Below are 21,116 nucleotides of genomic sequence, written 5' to 3' on the forward strand. Positions count from 1 at the left end.
TATATACCATATAGTTGTTCCCAATGATAATCATGAATTTAAAGTTAGAAATAAGAAGACAGAACAGGTAGTAGACACATAGTTCTGAATGGAGGTTCCTTTTACTATCACTATTAATATGTTAAAATGAGTAAATTAATAGCTCTGTTGTAGTACTTTAAACACCCAGTCAGGAGGCTGTTTTCTTCCACAGTTAGTTTTAATAATGCAAATATTTTTAATACTTATTATACAGATAAAGAGGTCGTCTGGTACTACTTTAATAAATATTTTCAGACCAAGTGCACTGCTTCTGTGAATTATGTGAAGCAAAACATTTTTCCTGAAACTTTGTGTTTCTCATGTTCATGTTAAGCTTTTTTATAAGGTGTGCTCATAGAATTTGGGATGTCCTCGGCAAGAAATAAGAGGAAAGAGGACTCCTCTGAATGGGTCCACAGACCTGCTGTCAATAATTCAAGAAAAAGGTCTTTGGGGAGGAACCAGAACCTAGGAGAGAACCCAAAGCAGGAAGAGACAAAACACCGATTTCTGGGCTACCCTCTCCTCTACATGAACCTCTAGGAGCACAAATACATATGAAAGGGGTCCTACAAGGGATGGGAGAAAAAAGACAGACTCAGTCAGGTGGAGATACACTGAGAAACCGGCAGGCAGTGCAACCCCCGAGGGGCTTCCAAAATGAAGATGGGTAGACCATTTTGTAATCAGACCACGTAATCAAGATGCTTATCAGTTTCTGGGTATTTCTATCTATAATCTTGGAGCCTTTTGTAAAATTTTGTTTAAATGATAAAGATGGGTGTCATCTCTGAAAAAGAAGAATCACACAGAAAATCTGTCTTTACAGAACCTCTCTGAGGCTAGTCTGAGAGTTTCAATGGTGATGAGTGAGAAATCCAAAAAGTAAGGTAAGTTCTGGGAATAAAGGTCAAGGTCAGAATGTCATGCTGTGAAGTCTTTTCTCTATATAAATTTTACAAGATCAGGGTTTGATTATTTTGCTTTAAGAGGACAAGTTGGTTTCCCTAACAACTTTATATCCACCTTCAGGGGAATCAAGTAAGTACTTTATAAATTCATGAGATTGTTGGAAATATTTTGTAAAGGAATACTGATTTCTAAGCAACTATGCAACTGCCCCTATACTAAGTAGGGAAGCCTCTACATGGGTGAGTATGTAAATATGTTCTCCAACAGCCTTAACAATTGTTATTCTGGCTGGTGTCTAAACAAATGATCACTTTTACTAGGGTTACCTTCATCTCAGTTTGCCTGGGACAGTTTCTGCTGGGATTTTTTTGTCAAAAGTGTGGTGGTTTGGGGCTGGGCGTGGTGTCTCACACCTGTAATCCAGCACTTTGGGAGGCCGAGACGGGCAGATCACGAGGTCAGGAGATCGAGACCATCCTGGTTAACACGGTGAAACCCTGTCTCTACTAAAAATACAAAAAATTAGCTAGGCGCGGTGGCGGGCGCCTGTAGTCCCAGTTGCTCGGGAGTCTGAGGCAGGAGAATGGCGTAAACCCGGGAGGCGGAGCTTGCAGTGAGCCGAGATCGCGCCACTGCACTCCAGCCTGGGTGACAGAGCGAGACTCTGTCTCAAAAAAAGAAAAAATAAAATAAAATAAAATAAAATAAAAAGTGTACTGGTTTGGACAATAATTATATAACAACAGAACCTTTAAGTAGTAGAGAAGGTTATCCCCATACAGCCATGTCAAAGAATCCGAGCCTGAATTTGCTGCATCCAAACACTGCTAACGATTCTCTTTTAGTTAGATAATATATGCCACAATTTTGTTCGCATGGTAGTATCCATTCTCCTGTATTTGTCGTATGTATTGGTTATATGGTTGGAGGTCCAGATAGCAGTGAATTCAGACAATGTTATCTCAGCACCAAATGAAATCCACCAGATTGGAGAGCCACAACTGAATATGTGAGTTTGAATTTTTTTTAACTTTTACTTTAAGTTTGGGGTACAAATGCAGGTTTGCTCCATAGGTAAACTTGTGTCATGGGGGTTTGTTGTACAGATTATTTAATCACCCAGGTATTAAGCCAAGTACCCATTAGTTATTTTTCCTCTCCCTCCTCCCACCCTCCACCTTCTGATAGGCTCTTCTTAAGCATAGCTTCAGAAAAATATCTGCAGATTACTTTGTGTTAGAAAAGTAATGTAGATTATAATATGTATTTTCCTTGTTTTAGCTGTCATGAAACTGAGAATAATTTTAGAATCTAGGTGTGTAAATTAGCTTTTCTTAGATATCCTTTAATATCTACTGTATATAGTTTAGGTAATCTATTTACTTATTTAACCTTAATTTTCTTATTTTCTATTATGTTTAACTTACAAGCAACTTCAACTTCCTTTGTAAAAGTGAAAGTGCTAAATGAATACCGAAATTAAGAACTGAAACAAATATTCTGAGACAACTACCCATTTAAAAGATAATGGTCATATTTGTCATTAGAGGCCAAATGCAGCACTCACAGGGCTGGCATGGTAGAATTAAGCTTCTAGGCAAGACAGTCATTCATATACTGAAGTCAAAATATGAAAATATGAAAGTAAAAAGTCTACTGTCTTTCCAGTTTGGAGGAGAAAAATCAGAGCAACAATTTCAGTTATGCATAATAATGCATAAGGCATTCTTTTATAGTATGTTTTAAACTTCTATAATTTACATTTTTAAATTTATGTTTTAACTTTTATTTTAGGTTCAGGGGTACGTGTACAGGTTTGTTAGACATGTAAACCGCATGTCATGGGTGTTTGGTATACAGATTATTTTGTCACCCAGGTAATAAGCATAGCACCTGATAAGTAGCTTTTTTTGATCCTCACCGCCTCCCACCCTCCATCCTCAAGTAGGCCCTGGTGTCTGTCATTCTCTTCTTTGTGTACATATGTACTCAGTGTTTAACTCCCACTTGTAAGGGAGAAAATATGGCATTTAGTTTTCTGTTCGTGTGTTAGTTTGCTTAGGATAATGGCCTCCAGCTCCATCCGTGTTGCTGCAAAGGGCATGATCTCATTTTTTTATGGCTGCATAGTATTCCATGGTGCATATGTACCACATTTTCTTTATCCAGTCTACCACTGATGGGCATTTAGGTTGATTTGATATCTTTGCTATCATGAATACTGCTGTGATCAACATATGCATGCATGTGTCTTTATGGTAGAACAACTTTTACTCCTTTGGGCATATACTCAGTAATGGGATTCCTGGGTCAAATGTTAATTCTGTTTTAAGTTCTTTGGGAAATAACCAAACTGCTTTTCACAATGGATAAACTAATTTACATTTCCACCAGTAGTTCATAAGCATTCCCTTTTCTCCACAACCTTACCAGCATCTGTTATTTTTTGACGTTTAATAATAGCCATTTGACTGAAGTGAGATGATATCTCATTATGATTTTGATTTTTCTAATAATTAGTGATGTAAGAATAATAAGAACCATCTATGAAAAACCCATGGCCAACATCATACTGAATGTATAAAAGCTGGAGGCAATCCCATTGAACACCAGAACAAGGCAAGTATGCCCATTCTCACCACTCCTATTCAACACAGTGCTGGAAATCCTAGCCAGAGCAATAAGGCAAGAGAAAAATATAAAAGACATCTAAATAGGAAGAGAAGAAGTCAGACTATACCTGTTTACAGTATTTTTGAAAATGTCTTTGGGTTACTCATGGAAATACAAACTGTGTGACTTTTGACAAGAAAATTCACATCTTTGAATCAGTTTCTTTATCTTTAAAGGAAGATTAAGATCTCCCTCATGTACTTGTGAGAAATAAATATAACAATATATAAGGAACACCCAGGAGTGTGCCCTAAATGTAGCAGGTGCTCATGACATGCCACTATTATTCTATTTTAAAAAGAAATAAAAAGCAGTTTCCTGACAATCACAAAGTTTACATCCCAAGACCTCTGTGAACTCCCCAATTCTCAAATGTCCCTCTATTATTTCATGATGAAAATAATAGAGGGACATTACACCTTATACAAAAATTAACTCAAGATGGATTAAAGACTTAAATGTAAAACTCAAAACCATAAAAATCTTAGAAGAAAATCTAGGCAATACCATTCAGGACATAGGCATGGGCAAAGACTTCATGATGAAATGCCAAAAGCAATTGCAACAAAAGTCAAAGTTGGCAAATGGGATCTAATTAAACTAAAGAGCTTCTGCACAGCAAAAGAACTACCATCAGAGTGAATAGGCAACCTACAGAATGGGAGAACAGTTTTGTAATCTACTCATCTGAAAAAGGTCTAATATCCAGAATCTATAAGGAACTTAAACAAATTTACAAGACAAAAACAAATAACCCATCAAAGAGTGGGCAAAGGATATGAACAGACACTTCTCAAAAGAAGACATTTATGCAGCCAACAAACATGAAAAAAAGCTCATTATCACTGATCTCTAGAGAAATGCAAATCAAAACCACAATGAGATACCATCTCATGCCAGTCAGAATGGCAATTATTAAAAAGTCAAGAAACAATAGATGTTGGTGAGGCTGTGGAGAAACATGAACGCTTTTACACTGTTGGTGGGAGTGTAAATTAGTTCAACCATTGTGGAAGACAGTGTTGTGATTCCTCAAGGATCAAGAACCAGAAATACCATTTGAGCCAGCAATCCCATTACTGAGTATATACCCAAAGGGATATAAATCATTCTACTATAAAAACACGTGCACACATATGTTTATTGCAGCACTATTTACAATAGCAAAGACATGGAACCAACCCAAATGCCCACCAATGATAGACTGGATAAAGAAAATGTGGCACATATATACCATGGAATACTATGCAGCCATAAAAATGAATGAGATCATGTCATTTGCAGGGACATGGATGAAACAGGAAGCCATCAACCTCAGCAAACTAACACAGGAACAGAAAACCAAACACCACATTTTCTCACTCATAAGTAGGAGTTGAACAATGAGAACAAATGGACAAATGGAGGGGAACAACACATACCAGGGCCAGTTTGGGGGTGGTGGGTGAGGGGAGGGAGAACATTAGGACAAATAGCTAATGCATGCGGGGCTTAAAACCTCAATGAAAGGTTGATAGGTCCAGCAAACCACCATGGCACACATATACTTATGTAGCAAACTACACATTCTGCATTTGTATCCTGGAAATTAAAGTAAAATAAAAAAATAAAAATAATAAAATGAAATTTGGGGACTGGTTTCAATACTCTGTGAAACAGTTTCATGAATCATTATTGCTTGATTGTATTTACAGAGTATTGTAAACTTATTCATGTCACATATATTAATTACTGCCAAATCTGATATTCTACTCTTAAGTTTTGTAAACCTGAATTTATTTCCTGATTCAAAAGCATTATTTCCTTAGACTTCTTTGTGTTCTTTTCTATTCCAATACCAGCCATTCAAATTGGCTTCATTTCCAGGACCATTCTTCACAAAGGAATGAAATGCACCTCACTTGGGGAGAATAACTGCGTATATCTTTATGTGTATAGTCCATGAATTTTCAAGCAGATGCCAAAAACACTCTAGGTAGACGGCAAGTATTCTGTGTAATCTTTACTCCTGTCTATCTTATCTCATGGTCAAAACAACCCAAATCTGTGTCTACAAAGTAACAAACCACTACAGGAACGGGGCTGATTGGGTCACTCATAAAGAGTAAGGTATTTCTCCACCAAAGCCAAGGGTCTACTGATTCTCTGTTTTCTTTCCCAGAAACTTGAGAAACACAGAAAGAAATTAAATAGGCAACATAAATATGCCATCTAAAAAATCAGATTGAAGGAGACTATGGTGCAAACATTTCTACATGAGCTACAGTTACTAGAATGTATGTATGAGTCATGGGGAGGAAAGAAACACAGCTCAAAGAGTCTGGTCATCGTAAGGAACATAGGGACTGGGGACACTTTAGAGAGAGGAGTCAGACCTATGCCAAGGTTGGTTAGACATCAGGATAGATCCTGAGAGAAATGCTTATAGAAACAGCCCGGGTTCTGGGACGTAATTAAACTTGGAAGGTTCACTTCAGGATGTATGAGGCTATCGTTCAGCTCTTCCTGTCTCTCCAGCTAGTAAATGGGTTAAATAAGGTTAACCCTGTGGTCCAACATAGTAGAACTAGTGTAACTGCAGGGATCCTCTCACTCAGAAGCACATTCCCCACCAGCTTGTGAATACAACCTTTGTGCTTTCCCTTTTCATACTAAAAATGTAAGTTGACAAACAACAGATCAAATAAAGTGTCTTATATGGTATAATTATGTTCGTGCTATATTATTAGTCAAGCAACAACTAAATCAACAAGGAAGAGAATAACACATAGGCAAAAAATACAGATGCTTTACCTATAGCATCTCATTTAGCTCTCATTAAACCTCAGTAAATCTCATATTATTTTTACACATAAGGAAGTTGAGATTAAATGATTTGCCCAATGTACGCAAGTGGAAAAACTGAAATACAAAATCTAGGTCAGTCCAATTTCAAAGTCCATGATATTTACAGTCCACCATGCTTATACTCCAAAGCAATGTAGATGATGAATATTTTCTAATTTTAATAGATGAAAAAGAGTGAAAGCAGGTCAATGAGTGGTCAACCAAGGAAGTACACCTGCAGAGATAAAAAAGTGGGAGTGAAAGTTTCCAGAGTTCCTCTAAATACTCTTGTCCCTATTTCTCGCTATTACTCTGTTCCTTCTACGTCATTCCTCCTGGAATTCCGCAAGATACTACAGTATCCCTTAAGCAACCTAGATGGAGTTCCCTGACTTACAATGGAAAATATCCTACTATATACACGTGCTACAGAGGCAGCAGGTCTTTAACTGGTAACCAAGCAAGCTGGAGGAGCTTCAAATCCCTCTAATGCTGTGAGGACTACACTCTCATCTTGATGGGGGACAGAATCAACATTTCATTTGAGAAAGTGCAACTGTATTCCAGAGGACTCAACACAGTTTTAACCACTTGAAACTAAACTATGTACACCACTATCTTTACAATAAATAGCTTTAGAATTCTGCGATTTACCATTGATTGTGAAATTTTTGCAAAGCATAATATATCATGAAGAGTACAAAAAATTATTCATTTGTTTCCACCTTGTTTGAATCCACCACTAATCTGTGAGCATCATTTTTTAAAACTTCTTTGGTCATCTAATAAATCTACTACTGATTATGCTTGGGTGTACTAAATTGAAAAAAAAAACAGCTAAATGGGCACTAAATTATATAATAGTTTGCAAGATTAACTACTTTTGTGGTTAGACAACAGGAGGAGAGTACACTAAAATAATTATCATTTGTTTTAATAAGCTTTTTACTTAGACAGAAAGTAAATTTACTAGGATCTTACCATCTCTGGGGTCAGTGATTTACTGCCTTGTAGTTGATACCAAGCTTTAATAAGGCTTCACAGCATTATGACTTAGAATTCTCACTCGTAACGGGAATATTCTCAGGTGTGTCCTCTAAGAGCCACACCCTACTGTTTTAGGATTAGGCTTTCACAAGCCAGGACTAGGCATTACATCTAATAAGCCTCAAGAGGAAGTAGTTAGAACTCAGCCTCTCTCGCTAGACTACCCAGATTTAAATTCTGGCTCTACCACTTAGTAGCATGTGACCTTGGACAGGCAAGACAAACTTTTCTGGGCCTCAGTTTCAAATGAGTTAGGTAATACCTCTAAACACATAGTAAACGTTCACTATTACTAGAAGGATAATGTAAAGTCCTTCCTTCTCTCCCTACCCTTCACAAAACAGAACGAGATTATTGCAAAGATGGTGCCTTGATAAAAGAAAAGTTGAGGAAGAAAACCCTAAAATTTCCAGGGCCAAGTTCAAAGTGGGTCCTATTCTTCATACCCTCAAAGACAAAAGAAGACAAAGCAGTCTCTGGACTTTGTCAGAGTGAGATAATGAAAAGGGTAGGAGGAAAAAAGAAACTATCTTTTGGAAGAGGTACCGAATTGACATAGTGGCGACTCTCTCTTCACTCTCCCTTCAATCTCACACTTCCTTTTTTCAAGTGTGAAATTTGATAATTCACACTGAATTCACACTGATAATTCTGTCCCCTGACTTGGGAACTGGTGATTGCTTCTTGTCTCAAAGGTATATCTGATGTCATTGGAACTGGAGAAAGGGGCAATATGAAGAGTGCTAGCAGACTGCATTCCCACCATTTGGAAAGGAAAGATAGAAAGATGATAAAATAGAGTCATTCCTGGATGTCCCACACTGGAGCACTGTGCAGGTTTCCATAGAGCCTTCTAAAAGTCTACCACATAAACCTTATGAAAAGACAGACATTTGGATATTCACCCCACAAAGGGCTGCTCAGTGTGAGTCAGAGAAGCAGTGATGACTCCCCAAGGGAGGCCAGACACACCCTGGATGCCACAGGAAGACTGTCTTCTCCCCTCCCAGCTCCAAGCCCCAGTACTACAAGGACAAGGCAGGGAGGAGGGAGTCAAGTGTCTGAGGAGAGAAGACACACTCACACCCCAAAGCCTACACCCTCCACCGCAGGCCTGGGCCACAGTGACATATACTGAGGAGATAGGGGACAGAGCGAGGTGTGGAAGGAAAGAACTTGGGATTAAATGTGAGACTGAAATATTAAAGAGGATGGATAACTCACTCTTGATACCAGTTTATTTTTACTAAATGAAAGTGACTGAGAAGTGACAGAATTGGATGGACAAGGCTTTAAGAGAGATGAATTCATAGTAGGAGAATAACAGCAGGAGAATCCTCAGGAGGCAGTTTTCACTGGAAAAAAACAGAAATAATTTGATGTCTAGTCCTTGTGAGTTGAGAGTTCTCAATCAAAACATTTTCTTAAAAAAATAGCTATTACAATCTCTGCCATGGTCAAGAACACTACACAAATCTGTGCTCAGGATCATCCTCCTCTCAGCCCAGATCCATCCCTCAGCAGAACCAATGGTGGTGGGGTGTGCACGTATGTGTGAAGGGGTGGGGGTCAGGTGCAAACTCTTTATCACTAATTAACATTTTAGCCTCTTAAAAATCATTTTTCCTTTTCCCTAAGTAATTCTCTGAGTTTTGGGAAGCAGAGTCATCCTATTCTCTTTAATTTTTCTGACCATGCCTTCATCATGGCTTCTTCAATTTTACACTTAAAAAGAGAATTTTCACAAGAGTAATATATACTTACTCAATGTGGAGCTTATGACATAAAATAAGTGCTTTTTCTGAAAAAACTGTGAAAATATTAGAAAATGCTAAAGGTAGACAGCAAGGATCAATAATGGAAGCACTAAGAAATATTACTGTACTTCTTCTTCCTTAATTATCCTTTAATATTTTCTTCAACATTATCCTTAATATTTTTCCCCAAACGAAAGCCATATGTCCACAAAGCAGAAATTATACCCAAAGTCTTTTTAAGGGTTGGGAGTGAAGTAAGAACTTATTTTCTTTTATGTTGTTTGCTGACCTTACCTTGTACCTCAGTATTATGCAAACCTAAGCAATTTGGGAAACTGTTCTTTCTCTGTTGCTTAAGTTAAGCAATGACACTTAATCCTCCCACTTTGTCACTTCCTGATACTACACTTGCTGTTATTAGAATGCTCACTATCTTCCTGCTATTGAAGTTGACCATATCTGAAATAAAGTATAATCAGATGTTACAACTTGTGATGGATGCTTCTGTAATAAGAAGTTCTCGGTCATCTCTGCCCTCATGCTAAACTGTAAGAGGGGGTGAGTTCCCAAATACGGGCTCTGAACTCTGGAAGCTAATTCCAACCCAGTCAGTGAACACATAAGGAAAAAAAAAAACTTGTTTCCCCACAACAGGGCAAGGCAGTATTTTCCCGGTTCTTATGTTCTTTATGGGGCCCAGGCTGCCAGGATTCAGACACTTTTGTTTCCTCAACCTCTTATTTTGATTCTGGATCCCCTGAACTTGGCTTCTGGTCTTGGTCTCTGGCCCTGTGCCCTCCTGAATCAGTGTAAGCTTGGTCTGCTCTGAGCTCAGCCCCTGGTGGTCCTGGTTTTTAGCCACACTCTGAGTCCTCGGCATCAGCAGCACTCCACCTTCTCCCCTATGTCCAGCCTCCCAGCTTTGTGCAATCTTTGCCTGCATCCTTACCTTTTCTTCCCTGTCTCACCTGCCAAAGCCCTGGATCATGCCCACCATGAGGGCAGGATAGGGACTGCAGGTCAGGGGCAAAAAGCCAACACATGGTAGGGCTTATATAGACTGCAGTCAGCCCCTTCCTCAAATATTTTAACTCCAGTGGGAATTTGAGTTTAATCTCAGACATAAGAAATGAATTTACTCTCTGGTCTCAATCTATTTTCATGATTAAAGTTATTAAAGTTGTTTTTTTTTTTTTTTTTTTTTTTTTTTGAGACGGAGTCTTGCTCTGTCGCCCAGGCTGGAGTGCAGTGGCGCAATCTCGGCTCACCGCAAGCTCCGCCTCCCGGGTTCACGCCATTCTCCTGCCTCAGCCTCCCGAGTAGCTGGGACTACAGGCGCCCGCCACTGCGCCCAGCTAATTTTTTGTATTTTTAGTAGAGATGGGGTTTCACCGTGTTAGCCAGGATGGTCTCAACCTCGTGATCCGCCCACCTCGGCCTCCCAAAGTGCTGGGATTACAGGCGTGAGCCACCGCGCACGGCCGATTAAAGTTTTAAAGGTAAGAAAATAACTTCGATAGGAGGATACCGTTTTCCATTAACATTTTTACATTTAACCTATTTCCTAGCAGGCTGTTGATGGAACACCTCATCCACCAGGTCCAGATCCTTCATTATGGTAGTATCACCCACTGCTGCAGATTCATGTTTGTCTTTTCTCAAACGTTTATTCTATTTTATTTTGTTTTCTACATCCTATAGATGTTATCACACAACTCTTGAGAAGGCAGCTTTTAGTCCACATTTTTCTGAAAGTCACTGATCAATGAAAACATATTATTGTCAGCTTTAAAGAATACTGTGCTGTGGGCTCAGGACTCAGGAGAAGGCTACAGTGTTAGCCAAAAAGGACACAGGCCATCTTGGCTAAGCCCCAGCAAAGGAACTTCGTTGGAAGAAAGCAAGCACTCAAGACACCCATGAAGGTGATAATTTTTAAATGTTTTAGTGGGAAATCCTTCTGCTTTGGATGCAAGAGCTCTGGTTCGGGGCTAGATTTTTGGACTATGGGTCAAAATAGCTCTTGTTATATCTGCCACATGAAGCTTTTTAAATACTTACTTTGTGCTCCATTGTCCACCATTCATACTTAAAAACATTGTATTTTGTTTATCTTTTGTCTCTCCAATAAAATGTAGCTTCATGAGAGTGGGATTTTTGTTTGCTTTGTTCAGTTTGTGTTCCAAATACATAGAAAGGTGCCAAGCACTCAGCAAATAATTTTTGAATGTATAAGCTGTTATGCTAGTAGTAGTGATGGGTTCGAATTCATTACTACTTGCTTACTAACTGGAATAACAGAAGTAGAAAGCAAATAAAGACAAACTGCCCAATAAACCCAAAGATTTTGGTGAATAGTCCCAAGCAGTATCCAACTGACTTATTCAGTCACAAACCACACAAAGAGAATAGAAATTAACAAAGACTTTCTGATTGGGAAGACGATGTTAAAAGTAACCTAATTCAATCATGTAATTGATACTAACTTCTTGCTTGTTTTAGTGGCCTAGTGTAAATTTTATCAAAGCAGGGAATTTAGATTATTTGTATGTCCTCTAATTTATTACATTCCAGATTGCCAATGAGGCCAAAATAGCTGCAAACTAGCCTCCACAGTTTATAGATCTAGTAGCTACATGTTTTAAAAGCTGTTTCTCTGTTCCATTAAACTTCTTTCCTTCATATATTATGCTTAAATCTTTAGCTTTGAGATTACAAGGTGTTTAGTTCAGGCAGATTAACAAACTGCTTAAGGCTGGTGAAAATTAAAATAAGGTAGCTCAGCAATGTCTAATGTGATCATCATTTCTAGAATTACTCCAGCCCAGAATCCCTGCTCTGCAGTATTTATCAGGCCTTCAAAGAAATGGAGAAGCCGAAAATTCCATGGTTTGCATTGGGAATTAATTTGGAATTGTTGAGTGTCACAATGGTGCTTCTCAGAAATAAAGCTCTACTAAGTAGTTATGTCTGATGAGCTTATTCAAAGAATCTCAAAACTGCAACAGAAGCACAAATAGAAAATCAATCTGCAAGTTAGAGGGTCACAATAAAGCAATGAGGAGCTAAAACTAGAAACCTGAAGTTGCTTTAAAAAATATCTATTGTTTCTTTACACAGGACACTGTAAATTAAAAACATTTCATTTTAGGCTATATAACAGTAAAACAGACTTTTTTTGGTCAAACGTATATCATAATCTTCCTACAGTGAAAAAGGTATTTGAGTAATTTATTTAATAAATATTATTTACTTTCCTGAGTCATATGACTTCAAATTTTATTTCCTTAATACAAAACAAAAAGCATTCTTTGGGGTAATTTATTTGTATTATTGTAGTTTTTTATATAACACTACAGCTTATAGTTAAAGAACAGAGAAGTATAAATACGGGAGCAGAAGTTGTTAAAATAGTCTCAGACATCTATTTTATATGATCTATTGGCCTGAAACAAATATTTAAGGCAAATATTTCTAAATATTCTTCGGGAATTCTTTGTTTTCAAAAATGAATTTTAAAATTCCAATTCTCAGTACCAATTTTCAAATAAATAACTGGCACCTGCCCTGAACCCCCAATTTATAGCAAACAAACAACCTTGCCCTGTTCCATAGAAATGATATGGGTAATTGGGTAAGATTCACCTCAAAGTCCTCCCACATCTTGTTTGCAAATATACCTTTCCCTGTTCCCATCCTTCTGTGTGGCCTAGTAGGCAACAGTTTTCTTCTAATCAAGGCTAATCCCTCTAAATGTGTTTGGATGTGGACCCCTGCAATATTCTCAGGAATACTATTTTCAAACTTTTCAGGAATTATTGACTCCAGCATCTAAACATGGTCAAAGTTCTTCTATGTCAACACCTTCCCCCAACAATAAAATTTCTACCCTATCTCACTCCCCTCCTAACCCCTTTTCACACACACACACACAATGATGGATATGAGAACAGCACCAGGCAGCACTTTCTGAACCGACCAGAGGGTTACGTAAACCGACAACCTGATACTAAGGTTAATATCATCACAGGCTGGTCCCAGGAGTTCAACAACTTCCTGAGAGTTCAAAAGAGACACATGAGTGCTGAATCAGTCACTATCAGTCCAATTATTAAACCACTTATCTGTGAAGCAAAATATTATACTTTGCTTTTACATTAGCAGTGATAATTTTTTTAAAGAAAATTATGTCTTTAACATTATTCCAAAGACCCACACACTATAAGGGAAAATTTCTATTATCAAAACATTAAAAATAAATGTATTTCAAAAATAATAATACTGAAATTTAGCATAACATCTTAAATTAAAGGGTTTCAATTTAAAAAAAAAAAACTTAAACACCAATAAATAATACAAAGACCCAAATTGAGGGAGGGGAAAGAATAAAGAATGTATATAAAAAATTCAAAATGAAAACATTATAAATGGCCAATAAACATCTGGAAAATATTTACATTTACTATTAGCAGTAAAAAAATACAAATGAAAATAATAAAAAAGAACCACTTATTACCTATAAAGCTGGAAAAGATTTTAAAACATACAATGTCCTGTGCATCTGTGGAAATAGTCACTGTCATGAAAATTGGCACAGCCTTTCAGGAAGACATTTGTCAATATACAACAAAAGCATTAAACTTTTATAATTTATTCTAATTAATTTTAATAAAATAGCATTGTAGCTTTTTTAATAATTACAAAATGCTGAAAGCATTTTAAATAACTTAGAATGTATTTTATCCAGGAGATTAAATACTATGGATTTCCCAGCCTACTAAAGTGAAATAAAAATTGTTTTCTTCAGGTCTTAGAGTTTTTAAGATAATGAATATGTGTGGTGAATCTCTAAGAGGGATCTAGTGTTCCTCTGTCTTTTATTTTTTATGTCAGGTTAATTAAATAAAATACAATGCAATATAATATGACTCATCATATTTTAGTGTAGTTTGATGCATTTTGACAATAAAGATATAAAACATTATCATCTTTACAAGTACCCTTATATCCCTTTGCAGTCAATTCCCACTCTTACCCCGAGTCACTGTTTTCTGACCTTATCATTTTTGCTTTTCTTAGCATTTTATATGAATAGAATCCTATAGAATGTGGCCTTTTGAGTCTGACTTCTTTTACTTAGCATGATGTTTTTGAGATTCATCAGTGTTGTTGTATGTATCCTTTTTATTGCTTACTAGTAGTAGTATAGATATACCATAATTTGTTTATTCATTCACCAGCCAAGACATTTGAGTGTTTACAGATTGTGGCTATTATGAATAAAACTGTTATGAACGTTGGCATATATATCTGTGTGCGGATGTGAGTTTTTCTTCCTCTTGGCTAAATATCTAAGAGTTAGATTGCTGGGAAATATATTAAACATATATTTAACTTAAGGAATTGCCAAACCGCTTTCCAAAGTAGCTTTCCATTTTATGTTCCCAACATCAGCCTATGATAATCTCAACTACACCAAGATTTTGTCCACACTTGTTAATGTTTGTGTTTTTAATTTTAGCCACTCTAGTGTGTATGAAGGGTATGTTGCTGTGGTTTTGATTTGTGTTTCTCTGGTGACTAAATATGTTGCACATCTTTTCATATGCTAATTTGCCATGATCATCTTTGGTGAAGGGTTTGTTCAAATATTTTGCCCATTATCAGGGGGTTGTTTGCTGTCTTATTATTTAGTTATTTTTGGTATATGTCTTTTATTAAAAATGTGCTTTATAAACTTTTTCTTTAAGTCTGGTTTTCAGTCATTTTCTGAACAGTGTGTTTCAAGGAATGGAAGTTTTAATTTTGATGCAATACAATTTATCAATTTTTTCCTTTTATGTTTTATGCTTTTGTGGCCATTCCAAGAAATGTTTACCCAATTAAAAGACAAAAATATTTTCTCTGATGTTTTATTTTAATAGTTTTCTAGTTTTAGCTCTGATACTGAGGTTTATAATCCATTTTGAGTTAATTTTTATATACGGTGTGAGGTAAAGGTCTAATTTTTTTTGTTGTTTTCTGTTGTAGATGGATATCCAGTTGTTTCAGCAATGTCTATTGAATTACTTTAGCATATTTGAAAAGTTCTCCACACTTAATTAAAAAACCTATTTATTTTTAAACATTTACTGATTTCTCACACCAGTTTTTAATAAATCCTTTAATAAATTATTAATAATATATTAAAATGTTAATTACATCATTAAAAAGGAAAAAGCTGGCAAAGCAAAACAGTGTGTACATATCTGGACTATATGTACCAAAATATACACACAGGGGTTGTTGGGTTAATCATGGGTAATTTTACTTTTCTTTTATGTATTTCATTAAATTTTTCTTCATTAATGTATATATAAATTATAATAAACACTTTGAAATTTTATTCATTAAAATTTTTGATTCAATGCTTCTTCAGAGTTACCTTTTTATTTAAGCTATGAGTAGAATTAATCATTACATCAGTAAATAAAGTAAGGTTGTACTCAGTCAGGCAGAAAAGGGGAAAAAAGTCTAGTTAATAGTACATTAGCATTTACTAAAAGCAACATCAGATTATATTTGACAACTTTACTGTGAAATTAATATTCTCAAAGGAACAGACTCAGAATTTTAAAGTTAAACCAAAGGTTCTCAACAGAACATATCCTTAAGAAGATAAAAAGTCAATGAATGATTTAGCCATAAAATTTCATTGTGCCATAACATCCAATTTTAATGTTGTTCTAGTTTTGACCTCCTTCAACACACTCACAGGTCATCAGGAACTTCCCACTAATATCATACAAAATACAAAGAATAATTGTTTGATTTTCTTTTAAAAGATTTTCTTCCTAGATTTTAAAGTAGAAAGATAAAAATGACAACTATAAACATTTATCTTTCTTTATCATACCTTTTCTCTTTCTTATTTCATAAGAATGATAGTTTTGGCAGGGAGGAACTTGCCTTTTCAGGAATTTCTTATTTGCATTCACAGTGTCAGTGATGTAAGTGATCTTGCAGGCGTGTGTGTGTGTGTGAGTGTGTGTGTGTGTGTGTGCAAGTTCTATGACTATGGCATTATACAGCACAGAGTCTAAGATAAATTGAAACATGGCAAAAATTATAATTAGTACCAAGTGGGTGTAGTGTAAGAGCTAAAAAAGCAAAGTAGAAGTCGGAATTCATTTTCGTATCCAATTCAAGTGTCTGAAGCTAGCTCTTGGGTGATTTCTGATTGTTAAAATTATATTTCTTTTGAGCATTTTGAGTAGTAAAAGGATATTGCTTTTTCCACTGACTAATTTCACAGAATACTTATTTGGCCAAGTATTGTGGGTGGTCATTTTACACCTTATTCAAACATCATTTGGGGAAAATCTGGGGACCCATTTTTAAGTTTTTATCATGGTCTGCATGTTAAGAGCATTTATAATGTGAAAGGGAAAGGCAACTCCATTAGAAATACTCCTAAAGATAGAACAGATTGTTATTTATTTGTAAATCCTAAGCACAATATGTTAACCTCAACAGAGGAAAAACTTAGAAAAGAAATGCAGCATGCAGAGAAAGTACAAGTGTTATACAGCACTGTTAGTAATTTGGAAAAATTGCAGACACCCTATGTGGTATGTGGGTAAAGAATTTTAAAAACAAATTATGGCACATGTATACAGGGAAATATTCTCCAAATATTAAATATAATGTGGTTCAAGAACACTCATTTATATAAAATGTTATATATAATTTAAGACCCGATTAAACATGGAAATAAAATTGGAAGTAATTTTTATAACTGTTTTTTATTTATCCAGTGTCTTAAAAAATCTTTGTAAGTAACAGTAAAAACTTGTGAGATCTTAAGGCACAACTATTGGAATAATACTTTCGTAAAAGTATGTTGCCATAGCCTTTCTCCATAAGAGGGCAGCTCCTGATCAGCAGGGTTTCTTCTCTCAACTGTAGCGAGTGAGTGTGCAGCAGAGACCTCTTTCTACTATTAATACAAGACACTTTAGCTTTCTATAGTGTCTGATCTGGGTTGAAAGTTTAGTATATTTGTTATGAAACTAATAGCAATATTGTGTGTTATCCTAAAATACGCTCATTTAGAGAAAATGTTTTCGTGATACCAAGAAATATTTAACTATAAGAAGACAAACATATATTATAAAGCAAGACTTGGGCTTCTCAGATACAAATGTTGTAAGTAAAATTTTCCTATCATGGGGAGAAGTAGGCTAACATAATGGTTTAGAGTTGAAGTCTGGAGTTAGGTCAGTCTTGGTGTGAATCCTTGCTCTGCCATTTATCAGCTGTGTTTACATAGGCAAATTACTATACCTTATTAAGTCTCTGTTTCCTTAACTGTTAAATAAAATAAGAAAAGTATCTATCCTATAGGGTTATTGTGAAGATTCAACGATGAAATACAAGGAAGATATGTGTTTTGTGTCTGCGCAGCATTGAGTATGTGCACAGTAATAAATATACATCAATGCTAGGGGTCCATACTCTCTGACAACTCATGCATATGCTATAGTTATTTTTTGTTCAGTTAAGGCTTAGATGTGTGGAAGGAGACCTTACTTGCAGGGAAGAGGGAGTGAGGCCACGTCTTATTAGACGAGAGAGTAATAGCAGCAGTATAATTTAAAATGTATTGGTAAAACAAATTTCATACACATATAAAGTTTCATAAAGCCCTAAAGTTGAGATACAACCTATGAAAAGAGTTTGATCTCATTTATCTGCTTTTTAATAGCTAAGCATCCTCCCTTCATCTTAAGTCATCAAGATAAAAACTATAACTTTTGATACCATATCCAGACAGCTTTTTAAGATTTCACAATGTACAACTTTCTTATAAAGCCCTTTCGAAACCTCTCTTTATTATCTAAAAATTAATAAAAATCTACAAAATTTGTTGGCATTGGCTGACTTTAGCAGGTATAGCCAGGTATTCAGGTTTTTCTCCATGGCCAGAATGCAATGCTCTGTCTTCTCAAGAGGTGTGATTCCAATCAGATGGACAGACAGAAAGAACTTCAGTTTGTTTATTTTTGCAAAATTGAATAATTATGTGCATAAAGCCCATCTGGAGCTACTTAATGCGTATTCCCATGTGCATACACACATACACATATAAGCACACAAACATATGTAAGCATGAAGTCAGTCATTATATTCTTAAAACAAATATTAAAGGTCAATTTGTATTGTCTATAAGGTGAGCAGGACAATTTAAAAAGAAAACATCTGAAATGATCGCCAGATAACAAATAGGCTTTTGGGGGGTTGTAGGGTTGTAGGGACACACCAAATATTTTTTAAACCATATTATTATTAATAAAATAAATTATATCTTTGAACATCTGAAAGGAATTTATAAAATTAAAGTTCAAATTTAAATGAATACTAGAAAAATTATGAGTAAACAAAAGTAAAGTGAAACAATAAAATGGTCTTTTACCTACCAATCTACTATTTATTAGATTTATTTTAGCTTTCCAAGTTTGTTTAGTCATTAAGTGCTAGTGTATGGTACTGATGTTCTTTTAATTGTAGATTCTGTAGCTTGCTGAGACATCTCATCCTAAAACCACTTACATATTTTGTATAATAGTAATCATAATATATGGAAGAGTACAGGTCTAATTTTCAGGTTGTTACCTATGTCCCCCAAATATACTAGCCCAAATCCTAAATTTCAGTTCAAGAAATTGTTTAACTTGACTTCAGGCTTAACTCTCAGGGCATAGTGTTTCTCATCTGTAAAAAGTATTGTCCTAAATGCTAGAATTCAAAATCTGGACAGGCATTTCCAAACATCACATTATCGTCATGCTGCCTAGGAAAGTCTGTGACTACTATTCATTAAGTCCTGTTATTGCTCTCACTTTAGCTCCAAATAACAGATGGCTGGAAACTGTAACTGGACACCAGAGTCTATCTTCACTAGTCTTCCAGTGGAATTATCATGCATAAGGGAAAATGGGACATAAGAATACAAATTATAGAAATGGAGAAAGAACGTAGTTCTACTCTTCATTTTGCAGATGAGAAAGTTAAGGTCCCTAGGTACTAAGTACCTTCTATCCAGTATCATAGAGCCTAACAGTAGCAAAATAATTATTTTAAAATTTCTTTTGTGTTAGTAGCTAAACGTCTGTGCTGTAAACAATGCTAATTTGCAGTCTCTGTGAGTTTAAGTTACCAGTTCTGGCTTATAGCCTTTAGTTATGCAAAAAAAGTGAAAACAACGTTAAGACAAATATTGTAATAATTTGTATGATCCAGTATTTCTTTCTCCTTCCTTATTAAGCCTGCCCACCAAAGAATGCCATATTAATTACACCAATTTTAGTTTAAGTACGGTGAATGCTTTGAATCATTGTACCTGTATTAGATAAGTGTCTCTGATACAATACACATTGGGCTAAAACTTCCTTTGGGGTATTAAAAATAATAACAACCCACTAATATTTTTGAATATACATTTTAAAATGCAAACTAATAACTCCACCCAAATCACAGAAGCAGATAGAATATCAGATACAAAAAATATTTTGTCCCAAAACTCCCCTGGAAGTTGGATCACAGAGGGTCTTGGTGCTTGGGAGGCAGAGGTACTTTGGAAGCATTTAATGAAGAGCACCTTTTTCTGAGCAGTAAGAAAGTGTTTCAATATTTTAGCAATATGGCTCACCTGCAGATGAAGCCATCAGCCTTGCCTGAATACCAAGAATCATTTAAAACCCACTAAAATGTCAACACACTTTGATCAATCCATTTACAGATTCTTCATACTGTCAAAATGAATGTCAGGTACAAAGGAAGATCTGCTTCAGAAAAAATTAACATTTTCTCTCTGTATTTGTAAGATTAAGAGAAATATGCCTAATATTTTTTGCTTTTCCTTGCCAAAAATATATAAGAATCATTAAATTGTTTTCTATATTTGACACCAATTATGACAATATGCTATAATGTTTGAATCAACATTATTTGAAACAGGTATGTTGCTAATTCACACCTGTACTTATGAAAAATACTGGTATTTCTTCTTTTGGAAAGCCCTTAATGAATGGTAGTTTCTGGAGAAGAAATGAATACAAACAAAAGAGCATTCAAAAACCACTTGAAAACTGTTAGGAAAAGTCAAATAAGGTCATTTTCAATACTGAATTGTCACTGAAATCCTATTTTAATTTTTTTCAGATTATCACTGCTAATTAAAAGAAATATTTTTTCAAGTTATAAACTGTGAATATATCAAGAGACACCTAAGAGGGAGATACTTTAAAACAATCATTGTACAAGAAGACTCTTATAGCCCAGCCAGTTCAGGGCAACAGGAAAACACCTCATTATGGTAACTTGAAGAAATCCCAACACAAACCACGTAAGAGCCTTGGATACTTCATTCCCAGCAGGTTCTTGCAAAGTGCAGAACAGCAAGATATATCCTTGTTATTTCTGATGTACTTGCAGCCTGAACACTCTTCCTTTGAGCAACAAAATATGCAATTGGGGCTATCTGTTACTGACACTACTTTCACCACACAACCATTGATTTGCCGCATAACTGACCTTGATTCTTTCCCCTTCATAAACCTTAATAAACGGTTAAGTAAACACTTGTTTTAAAACTCCCTATTTCCCATTTCAATATGAGTTTATAAATGTTCAGTGGTTAAGGCCTAATACATCAGTTTCTATTTGAATTTCTACATGTAAGGTGTTTAAGCTCTAACACGTCTTTAAAGTGACATGAACATTTGAAGGGTATTCTTATCTTTAAACATTACACTGAATTATGAAAAACTGTTTTCCCAAAGATTTTGAATACTATCTTTTTTATGGCTCTGATATGACAGTGTTTACAAATTACCACAG

The 21,116-nt window shown here is 35.6% G+C and overlaps 1 protein-coding gene across 22 annotated transcripts in view; it reads right to left on the reverse strand.

Annotated features, from left to right (window-relative positions):
• RIMS1 (regulating synaptic membrane exocytosis 1) overlaps positions 1-21,116 on the reverse strand; it is a 515,539-nt gene that overhangs the window by 350,773 nt on the left and 143,650 nt on the right. The window lies entirely within an intron of this gene.

This window comes from Hylobates moloch, unplaced genomic scaffold, assembly GCF_009828535.3.
Source record: "Hylobates moloch isolate HMO894 unplaced genomic scaffold, HMol_V3 SCAFFOLD_2, whole genome shotgun sequence".
NCBI lineage: Eukaryota > Metazoa > Chordata > Mammalia > Primates > Hylobatidae > Hylobates > Hylobates moloch.